This window comes from Corvus cornix, chromosome 3 (assembly GCF_000738735.6).
Source record: "Corvus cornix cornix isolate S_Up_H32 chromosome 3, ASM73873v5, whole genome shotgun sequence".
NCBI lineage: Eukaryota > Metazoa > Chordata > Aves > Passeriformes > Corvidae > Corvus > Corvus cornix.
Genome location: NC_047056.1, coordinates 10,633,237 through 10,642,829, shown reverse-complemented (window position 1 = coordinate 10,642,829; position 9,593 = coordinate 10,633,237). Strand labels below are relative to the sequence as shown.

Here is a 9,593-nt window from a genome sequence, read left to right as displayed (position 1 = left end):
GTAGCCAAGTGGGGTCGGCCTCTTCTCCCAGGCAACCAGTGACAGGACAAGAGGCCATAGTCTTAAGCAAGAGAAGGTTTAGGTCAGACATTAGGTGGAATTTCTTCACAGAAAGGGTTATTAGACATTGGAATGGGCTGCCCAGGGAGGTGGTGGAGTCACCGTCCCTGGAGGTGTTTAAGGAAAGACCGGACGTGGCACTCACTCAGTGCCGCGGTCTGACTGACACCGCGGTGTTGGGTCACGGGTTGGACTCGATGACCTCTGAGGCCTTTCCCAACCTAATTCATTCTGTGATTCTGTAACAGAGCTCTGATGTTACACTTCGCTCGCTATTTTATTAATGCAATTTGCCACCGCGTTGTGACCGCTGTACGGACTTCAGCGAACCACGGCCACAGCACGAGTGGCAGGCTTTGCACGTTACTTAAAGGCTGTTCTTTTAAACGTTATTCTTTAAAATGTTAACACAGGCTTTCTTGGGGTTGGAACTAGCTGACACTTAGGGTCCTTTCCAACCCCAAGCCGTTCTAGGAGCCGTGCCCCGCAGCACAGCAGCCCACAGGACGGCTCCATTCCTTCGCAGGGCTGTTTACGGCGGGCCGCGGGCCGGGCCGGACGTGACGCGGGCGGGGGCGGCGGCGCGGTGCGTGCCGGGAGCGCGGTGGGCGGCGGCGGGCGGGAGGCGGCGGCCGGAGGGGGCCGGGCCGCAGCGACGCGGTTCCTGTCGCCCACAGGGGCTCCCCTCCATGGCGCTTGCCGCGGGAGGCCGCAGATAACCGGCCGCGGCCCCTCTCCCCTTCCTCCCCTCCTTCCCTCCCCCTCCCCGCCCGCCGCCATGCCCGCCCGGGCCCCGCCGCCCCCCGCGCAGCCCGCAGGTAAGACACGGCGGGGGGCGACTCGTTCCCGCCGGGCCTGGCCGCGGAAGGGCGCCGGGGACCCCTCGGCGCTGCCCCCGGGGGGCGGTGGCGGCCGGGGCCTGTCGGGGCAGCGCCGTCCTTCCCCTTGGCCCGCGGGGGAGGGCGGCGGGGCCGGGCTCGGCCGGGCGGGGCAGGGCAGGGCAGGGCAGGGGTGAAGCCCCGCGGCTCTCCCGGCTCGTCCCGCCGCGGCTGGAGCGGGGGTTCGGCTTCGTCCTGCGGCGGGGCCCGGCAGCTCCGGGCGAGGGGCCCGGCGTCTTCCTGGGGTTCAGCGGCGCCGCAGCTGGGAGAGGGAGAGGGCTCAAGGATGTGGTGCGAGAAGTTAAGCTGTCCTGTGTGTTTGGCTTTTCTTGACAAGCTTTCTCTTCCGAGGGGCGTAAAGCGTATCGGTTGCTAAATGCATCTGGAGATGACAGGCTGAACAGAGTTACGATAATTTAAGTATGATCTTTTTTCTTTTGTAAAAGAAGTAGTGTCATTCTAAAATGGGGCAAAATTGCTGAAGTGCTTATTAGGTCCTGACACTTCAGTTTGCTATGAAAAGTGTCTACTTGATGAACCAAAATACAATTTTTTCTTTAGAGAAGACAGTGCCTTAAAACCAACGATTAAACCCTGGGATTCCTTCAAAGTGTCACTAAATTGGCCTCTTAATGGTGACAGCCCCTTCCTTCCAGCTTCAGCACAGAAATGGAAACCTTCAGCAGCTTAATGCTCCATAAGCAAACATCTGTTCATAAGTGACTGGAGTGAGTAGAGAAACATTGTTGACAGGAGCTGCACTGCGTTGGTTTTACGAGTTTTGTTTCCATGCATGGTTTAGAGCCCAACATGCTCCATTAGAACTCGTTTTTCAGCTGTTGAGTCCATGGCAAAGTGAGTGATGGATGCTGCTTTTTAACTGGATTGGTCCTTGGAGATTGAACAAAATTAAAAGTATTTCCTCCTTGTTTTATTCTCTGGACATATGAACTAGACTTGGAAAGCCAATTAGCCTACTTTAAAAATAAAAATGTTCTGTTGTATTGTCAGCAAAGGCAGCGGTTTGCTCATGCAATGCACAGGTAGCAGTTTCTCCTCCTGAAATTGGAGCCATATCTGGAGGAATATAATATTAATTGTGAGAGCCTGGGGAAGAGTTTGAGTACCTGTGACTACTGAGGGCTTGTTTTGGTTTTTTTTAAACAGTCATGTCAGTGAGAATAAATAGCATGAATGTGAGAATGAGACTTGCTAGTGTAGCTCTGGTGTTTTCATTCTGAATGATATTTGCCTGAAGTACACTTCGTATAACCTTTTAAGGTCATGTGAAAGTATGACCTCTTGTTTTTACTTCCTTAATTTGTTTATAAGTAAGCAATTGAAGGATCACAGCCTCAGGGTTTTGTTTTTTTTTTATGTACTTTACATTTGCTCAGATCATGGTTTTGTTTAGTAAAGGATTTAATAGACTATAAAATTTGGAGTTACAGTGAATCGTATTTGTGTAACGTATTTCTGGTGGGGAAGGCTCTGTGTGATCTCTATACTTCTACTTAATTCCACTTTCTAAGCTAACAGAAGCCTTTTAAGACCTTAATTACACAAAATCTTTTAATATTCTAAAACTTTCAATACTTTGAAAAGAGTTGTCTTTCACAGTGGAAATAATAGAGCAGCTTAGATGGACCTCAGTCAACTCTGCCTTTTCCTCTTGAAATATTCATCGAGCTGTCCTTGCAGATCTGTGGTGGTATCAGTTGGAAACCCAGCGGTGAAGAAACTGATGCTCGATCGAGTTGTTTTTACTACTCTCAGCAGCATAATCTTCTTGCAGATACCATTATCTTTCTCGACAGAATGTTCATTCCTCTCTGTGCTATTGTGCTGTTTGACAACTTAAACTGCTTCTTTGTGAACATTTCAGTGCAATGACATGCTAGCCTTTTCATGGGGATTCAAAATACTTATAATTTTTCTGGATAGTCAGAGAAGTGTCTTAGATCCTACTCATTCCTAGGTGTTAGAAATGTTGTCTGTTAGACTTTCTCCTTTGTGCAAAAAAACCACACTGAGTAAGCTGCTGCTATTGCACACACACACACACACCCCCCAAAAAAAAGCCTTGAGATGTGCCTTGTTTGAAAACTGACAGTCTCATTTTCAGTAGACTTTCATTCATGCTAATGTCTTTAGCAATTAAAGTTTTCAGTTGCAAGGAATATTTCTGTATTGGTGCCACTCGCATGGTGGTCTAAGAAATCTGCTTCTCTAAAGCAAGTAATTTGGATTTTTCAAATCAGAGAGTCCTGTGTTGGGAGAACCACAGGGAAGGGCAAATCCTCTCTTTGCTTTGGTATGTTTGGAAGCAGGGTGAAGGAAGTGTGAAACCTCAAGTTCATATGTCTATCGAAAAGTGATGGAAAATAGGTTTTGTTGTTTGGAGTATTAGGTGTCCCTCCTGTATTGTGTTTTTAATATGAGGTAATGTCTGTAGGTGGGATAAATGATGAGTAATGTAAGCCTGCTCACTGAAAAACAAGCAGTAAGTACGTTTGCAGTAACGGAAAGAAGAGCCATGGCTGTTTTCCTTGTGCAGCTGTATTTCCTCTGCCAGGCTGAGAGAGAACCTGTCACAGAAGAGTGCACCCCTGGGCAGTTCTAATCTACTTTTTGCTGTAACCTGTGTGAAGTTGGAAGGGTTTATATGCAATGGAGAGCATACTGCTCTGTGAGGAAGTCTCTGAGAACAGTTGACCCTGGGTAATCTAGTTCTAATACTTCCTAATCTAGCATCTTTTTGTCCTAATTTAGAACATTCCCAGCTAGCATGTTTGAGGGTAACATCCAGAAATAGATTTCTCACTGAGTCGAACACTGTTTTAAAAGGAATTTAAGAAATCATAAGAATGAAAACATCCCAGTGATGTGTTACTTACGACATCTGTCTTTATTTATTGTGTGGCTGTGTGCTGTATGTTGAACACAAATACTGCATTCCACGGAGTCAGATTGTAACCTGATGGACTGTCCCAGCCAGTTGTGTCTGCCCATATGAATTTAAGATGTGCTTGTTCTTACAACATTCTCCCCACTATCTGTTTACAGATTTAGGTACAGGCAGTGGCTTCATCTGCAGCTGTTAAAGCACATCAGTAGATATTGAGTTGAAACATTTTTTTGCTTATAGTAACTTTGAGGATAACCTGGTCTTTTAGGTTTGGGAAGCAATGCTATTCTTGTTTAAAAAGTTTAATGAACCAAAAGAACATTTAGATTTGTATTTTCCAAAAGCTCCTCTGACTCCACAACTAAGCCAAAATGAAATAGGGAGATGTGAAGAAGCGCAACTACTGAAAATACATTTGCTTCTTTTAACAACATATAAAATGAAAATGCTTATATCCAAGGTCTGTTTAAATGTCACATTTGTGCCACCTAACTTGGTCTTTCTGTATCGTCAGTGATGAGAGGAAGAGCAGCACCATCAAAGAGGTTTGAATATTGCATAGACTGGATTGTCTGCGGGTGCCTGGTGTTTAATGCCAGCGTGAGGAGCGCAGGAGAACAGGAGGAATGAGCTGCCTGAGACTAGTGCCAGATTCCTGGTGACAGTCTCCTGAGTTCAGTTACTTTAATTCATTGTACATACAACACTTTGTAATTGAAGGTGCTCAGCAAATTCAGTGTTTGAAATCACAGTAATGTACGTTGGTATTGATTAATTCCAATGTTGGATAGTGAGAAATAAGGCTTAGATATGTTTGCCTTACTGGAACTGGAGAGCATTGTTTTCCTCAACTCATATATGTCCAAGAAAAAGTGCTCTGAAACTCCTGCTTTGGGTAATGGACCTTCTGGCTATAACAGCATTAAGTTCAAAATCGAAAACATTGATTTCTTGGAGGCTTTATGAAGTAAACATTTTCTTGCTGTATCTTGTTTGCTGGTAACTATTTCCAAAAATAAAAGTAAGCTTATTAAACCAATTTAAGAACATACTGACTTCAGCCTGGACAGAGACTTTCTCTCTAGAGTGAATTTGGGTTGTAGAAATGCTGTTCTAAACACACAGGCTCTCCTCATTTACAACCACCATTCTAGAAATAGGTTCCCAGGTGCAGAAGGACTGGGAATCTGCTTTCCATTGTTCATAAGCCAGAGAAAAGGCAAAGGAATAATGGAAGAGGACAGCTTTTCCTATTGGAAGCCAGCATGGTGCTGTAATAAAAACTCTAAATCTGGCCCTTACTGTGGTATTTTTGGCATCTGCTTGAGGAATTCCCTTGCACTAAGAGTTAAATGTTCTTGGAAAGATCAAATGCTAGCAGCTAATGACTTGAATCCATCTCCTTGCCATTGCAAGGCTTTTACTGTAGGGTATCTCAGCAACGTTGTAATTTCTGTCACAGAGATCTTGATTGTGCCATTTCTGATTATTGTGTTTTCTGTGTGCTTTAAGGAGATGGTTTGCTTAACTCAGCTTTTCTTCAGAATAGTCCACAGCTGAGAGGTTATTCATTGCTTTGCTTCCTCTAAAGTTAAAGGAAACATTCTGCTCTACAAGGGGTTTCTTTTGAATTTACATGCCTCAAGTATTTCTTTAGAGATATTCTTTGTGGCCTCCTGATTTTTTAGGTCTTATGTAAGAGCCAAACAGGCTGTTTCAAGTTTTGCCTTAGAAGATACACAGAGAAGGAACTATTTATACCTGCTTTTGTGCAGCATAATTACATTGTTCTCTTTGCTGCCTAGTCTTTGTTAGACTGTTGCTATTACTGCACAAAAGGTAGTGAACAAGGATGTGATCTGTGTATGAGGAAAGCACATATTGTTCCCTATTTACTGCAAACAAATAATAAGATACCTTGGTCTTGTTGTAAATGTTTTGAAAACCTAGTTAGTGATCATAAAAGAAGGGGATGCATTTTCCCTTTCCAATTCCTTGCCTATCAAAACTTAACTACTACTCTTACTTTTTCTAGCATTTCTGATTTCTGTTTTCTCTCTTCTTTTAATGTTTTAAGTTAACTTGAATTGCTTGTGACTTGAGAAAAAAGGTTTGAACCTTGAATCTTAATAAATTAATGAGCATGTTTTTTCTTTAGAGTACAATGTCAATATGTACTTGTGAGCGTATTGGTGAACTGCATTTATAGTATGACTTTAACAGTGGTCTTTTGTTTGTGATACTGAAACTTGTTTGAGAAATTCCTTGATAATGAACATTAGAATGTGAATATAAAGAAACATGTGGATGCAAGATCTAGCATTTCCAGTTTAAAAAAACCCAATGAGCAAATAGGTAGAAGACAGAAATGCAGAAAATGGCATCTGTGAGAGGATACAATTCTTTTTTTTCTTCTAGAAAACATTGGTACAACTGCATGCCATGAGCGATTGATGGAAATCTGTCTTCAGTCTAATATTGAACTGTTGAGATCTGCAGAAGTTACTGGCATTTGTCAACATAAATCTGTATTTGTGACTAAAAGCAATCCACTAAACATGAATACTTTAACTGTGTCAGATTCTTCACCTCAAGGTGTAAGGTCTGATGCCAGACACCTGGGTTGTTGCTTATTACAAATCACGTTTAGAAGTTAAGCATGTTATGCTCTGTTACACAAGTAAAAACTGTCATAAATTCCTTCAAATCACAGTCCTTATTATATAGTGTGCTGAAAAATGGGTGATTTCTTTTTGTTTAAGAAATACATGTTTAAAGAATGTGTAAGTGAACAGAGCATGTATATAAAAAGCTTTATACTTTTAGATTTGGTAGCAAATTCCCTCAAAAATAAGATGATAAATAATCCATATTACTAGTCATAGAACTTGTTCAAATTCTACTTTGGGTTAAATCACGTTGTAAACATCACTTGAAATACCAGGTTTACAAAATAATGTAGCTGAATGTCTTGACCAAGAATATGTCTGAGTTGGGTAAAAGGACTACAAAAGATGAAGCCACGGTTCCTGCTCTATTTGAGATGCCAAACAAAGCAGGGATTAACTAAATGAAATAAGGAACAAAGCAGTTGCTCTGTCAGACCTGTGGGTTTTCACCACAGGTTTCAATGGACAATAACTAATTTGGTTTATAGTTGGCAGATAGAACACTTTAGGAAGTCGTGAAAGGGGACCATAATGAAATTCTTTCTGAAGAAAACTACATTAAGACTATAAAATTCCCATGCTGTTTTATGTTGTGAGGAGAATTGGGATTATGCCCAGTTTAAAAATTAATCACTAATTAGTCAAGAGGAGGGGGAATACTAGTATGACTTTTTTCCTTTTCTTAGGGTTTGAGTTCTGTAAACAACAATTAAATTGTGTCAACGTAACCTTACGCTCATTTTTAATGCAGATTCATACCTTTTAGAGCTCTTCATGTTTGGCTTTTAAAATACAGCAGTAACATAACTGGAAATACCTGACATTTAACAAATAATTGTACAAGAAATCCATACAACTGGTTATGCAGTGGGTTCTTATGGGTTAAACTGATTAAACACATAGTAGACTATCAAACCAGTGATCAAATTTTTAAATGCACAGTTAATGTTCCTTGCAGATCCTGTTTTGGCAACTGTTATTGAAACCTATCTGGAGCATTGTGTTGCTGGACTGCTGCTGTGTAAATGATCCCTGTGATGTTTTAAAAGTGCTTTGAAATGAAAAATTGAAGGAAGTTTCTTCTGCTCTATGTCAGAAATTGCAGGAGAGAAAATTTTTAAATGGTCAGACATCTTCCTACATGTTCAGTTGGGCTTTGGCAGTTTGTTTCAGCTCCCATCCAGTTATCTTTTTCCTGTGCTTATCCCTATTATTCTTGTTCCTTGTCTCCCCTTTTTTTGTGTTAACTGGAAAGAAAAGGAGTCTTGTGGGTAAATTTCCTGGGATTGTGATGCGTGCTCCTCTCACATTATTCAGTTTGTTTTCTGAAACTGCGTATTTGGGTTATTTTAGATCATCCTTGCCTCTAAGGATGTTCTCAACTCTGTTATGATTTATTTTTGTCTGAGGTTAAAATGCTCATACAGTAAATGCCCAACATGATGGATAATATATGGAGGTATGGCCAGCGTAGGTTAAGAATTAATTTTTTTTTGGCATTTCTTGCTGAAATGAGAGCCATTGATGTAAGGTGGTGTAGTTACTAATACAGAGCTGAACCGGATATTTCAAAGAACTCAGGTGAAAACCATCTTATACAAACTGATAAATCTGAAAATACTTAAAACACATGGTTTTTGGTGAACCATACAGACAGATTTTTCTTTTAATGGGTTAGTTCAGAAGTTTAGAGCAAGTGGAGCTCTTCTCTCAAATACCTTGTTAAGCAGCTGGTGCTGAGTAAGCCTATGTGGGAGCTTGTTGACAACTTAGGCATTATTCTAAACAAAATTCCTTTGCAGTTCTCTTCAGTTTGTGTGTTATGTTACAAATTACTTGAATATTTCATCTGATAAGCATGATGTACTTTTGTACCTGCAAACTACCCTTCTAAAAAGAAATTGTAGGTATGTTAGTCACCTCAAAGATGCCAGTTTCCTGGCAAATATCCAGAGTTGTTTGGCTGAAGTGCTCAGTATGTTGTGCTTGAGAAGAACTGCAGAGCTTCATTTGTTGCTGTTTTGCCCTTTGTGTGCTGCTCTTAAGGTGCTTGTGCAAAGTTGTTTGCAAAAGGCACTGGACATGAGGATCATGTTTTATCTGTGTTTCATAACTAGTATTGTAAAGTCTGCACTTACTGTGGTGGTTAGAAGTTCAAATATTTGCTAATATGTATAGGTTGTTTTCACCCTTTTTCTGTAGATAAGGCTTAATGCTGTTACAGGTCATTCATGACAATTGTCAAGTGAAATGGAGAGAGCTTGGTCTAACCCCGTCTTTTAAGGATTTTAAGGTATGAAGTAGTCCAATGATCTGTACATCTGTGAATCTATACATACTAGTAGTTATTGTTTCATTAATTGAACACAACATTGAAAAAGTCAAGATCATTCTTTAGGAAAGAAAGTTTTCCATCCTTACCTGGCTTCTTCCTGTAATGGTTTGCAATGTTAAGGCAGAGTCTTTAATCTGTTTCTATCTAGGCCATGGGAATACTTTCTGCTTTTTTCTTTTCCCCCTGTGATTTAGTGATGTGTGTTTAAATATTTTATGAATGGTTGTGCTCAGCTCTCCTTTTGAGAATAAGTTTTGATGAAGTTTGTTTGGCTCTAGGCTTTACTGGTGGCATCATGATGGCATTTCTCAACTGGTTCCTAAGACAGAAGCAGGCTGGTGGCAGCAGCTGAGGAGGCAGTATTGGCTTGTGGGTAGGAAATCCAGAGAACAGAGCAACCAAACAGAAACCCATGGGCTGGTAGAAAGAGACTTAAAGAGTAGTGCAGCAGATCATAGCTAGTGTTTTTAACAGCAGTTCCTTCCTCCACTGCTTCACAATTTCAGAGCTTATGGAAACACTTTTCAAAGTCTTTGATGCTGGTGAAGGTCCCTTATGTGTATGGCTGTTGCGGCATAGCCCATGGAGTGGAGGCTTAACTCCTGTCACACAGCTGAGCGCACAAAGGAGTGTGGCAAAAGATGGACCAGGGTCGCTGGCAGTTTTGTGAGCTGCCAGTCATGGGAGGTAGAGAACTGATGAGTTAAAACTGAGTGTAGTTGTGTCAGTGTATTGCACAACAG

The 9,593-nt window shown here is 41.6% G+C and overlaps 1 protein-coding gene across 3 annotated transcripts in view; it reads left to right on the top strand.

Annotated features, from left to right (window-relative positions):
- The first annotated feature begins 675 nt into the window (after positions 1-675).
- AFTPH (aftiphilin) overlaps positions 676-9,593 on the top strand; it is a 42,128-nt gene continuing 33,210 nt past the window's right edge. For 2 of the 3 annotated variants that reach the window (XM_039568575.1, XM_039568573.1), the window contains exon 1: positions 677-878. The gene's annotated coding sequence lies outside the window, so the exon portion shown is untranslated. Of the gene's footprint in view, positions 879-9,593 lie in introns of all 3 variants that reach the window. The other variant, XR_005604095.1, reaches the window with a different exon arrangement.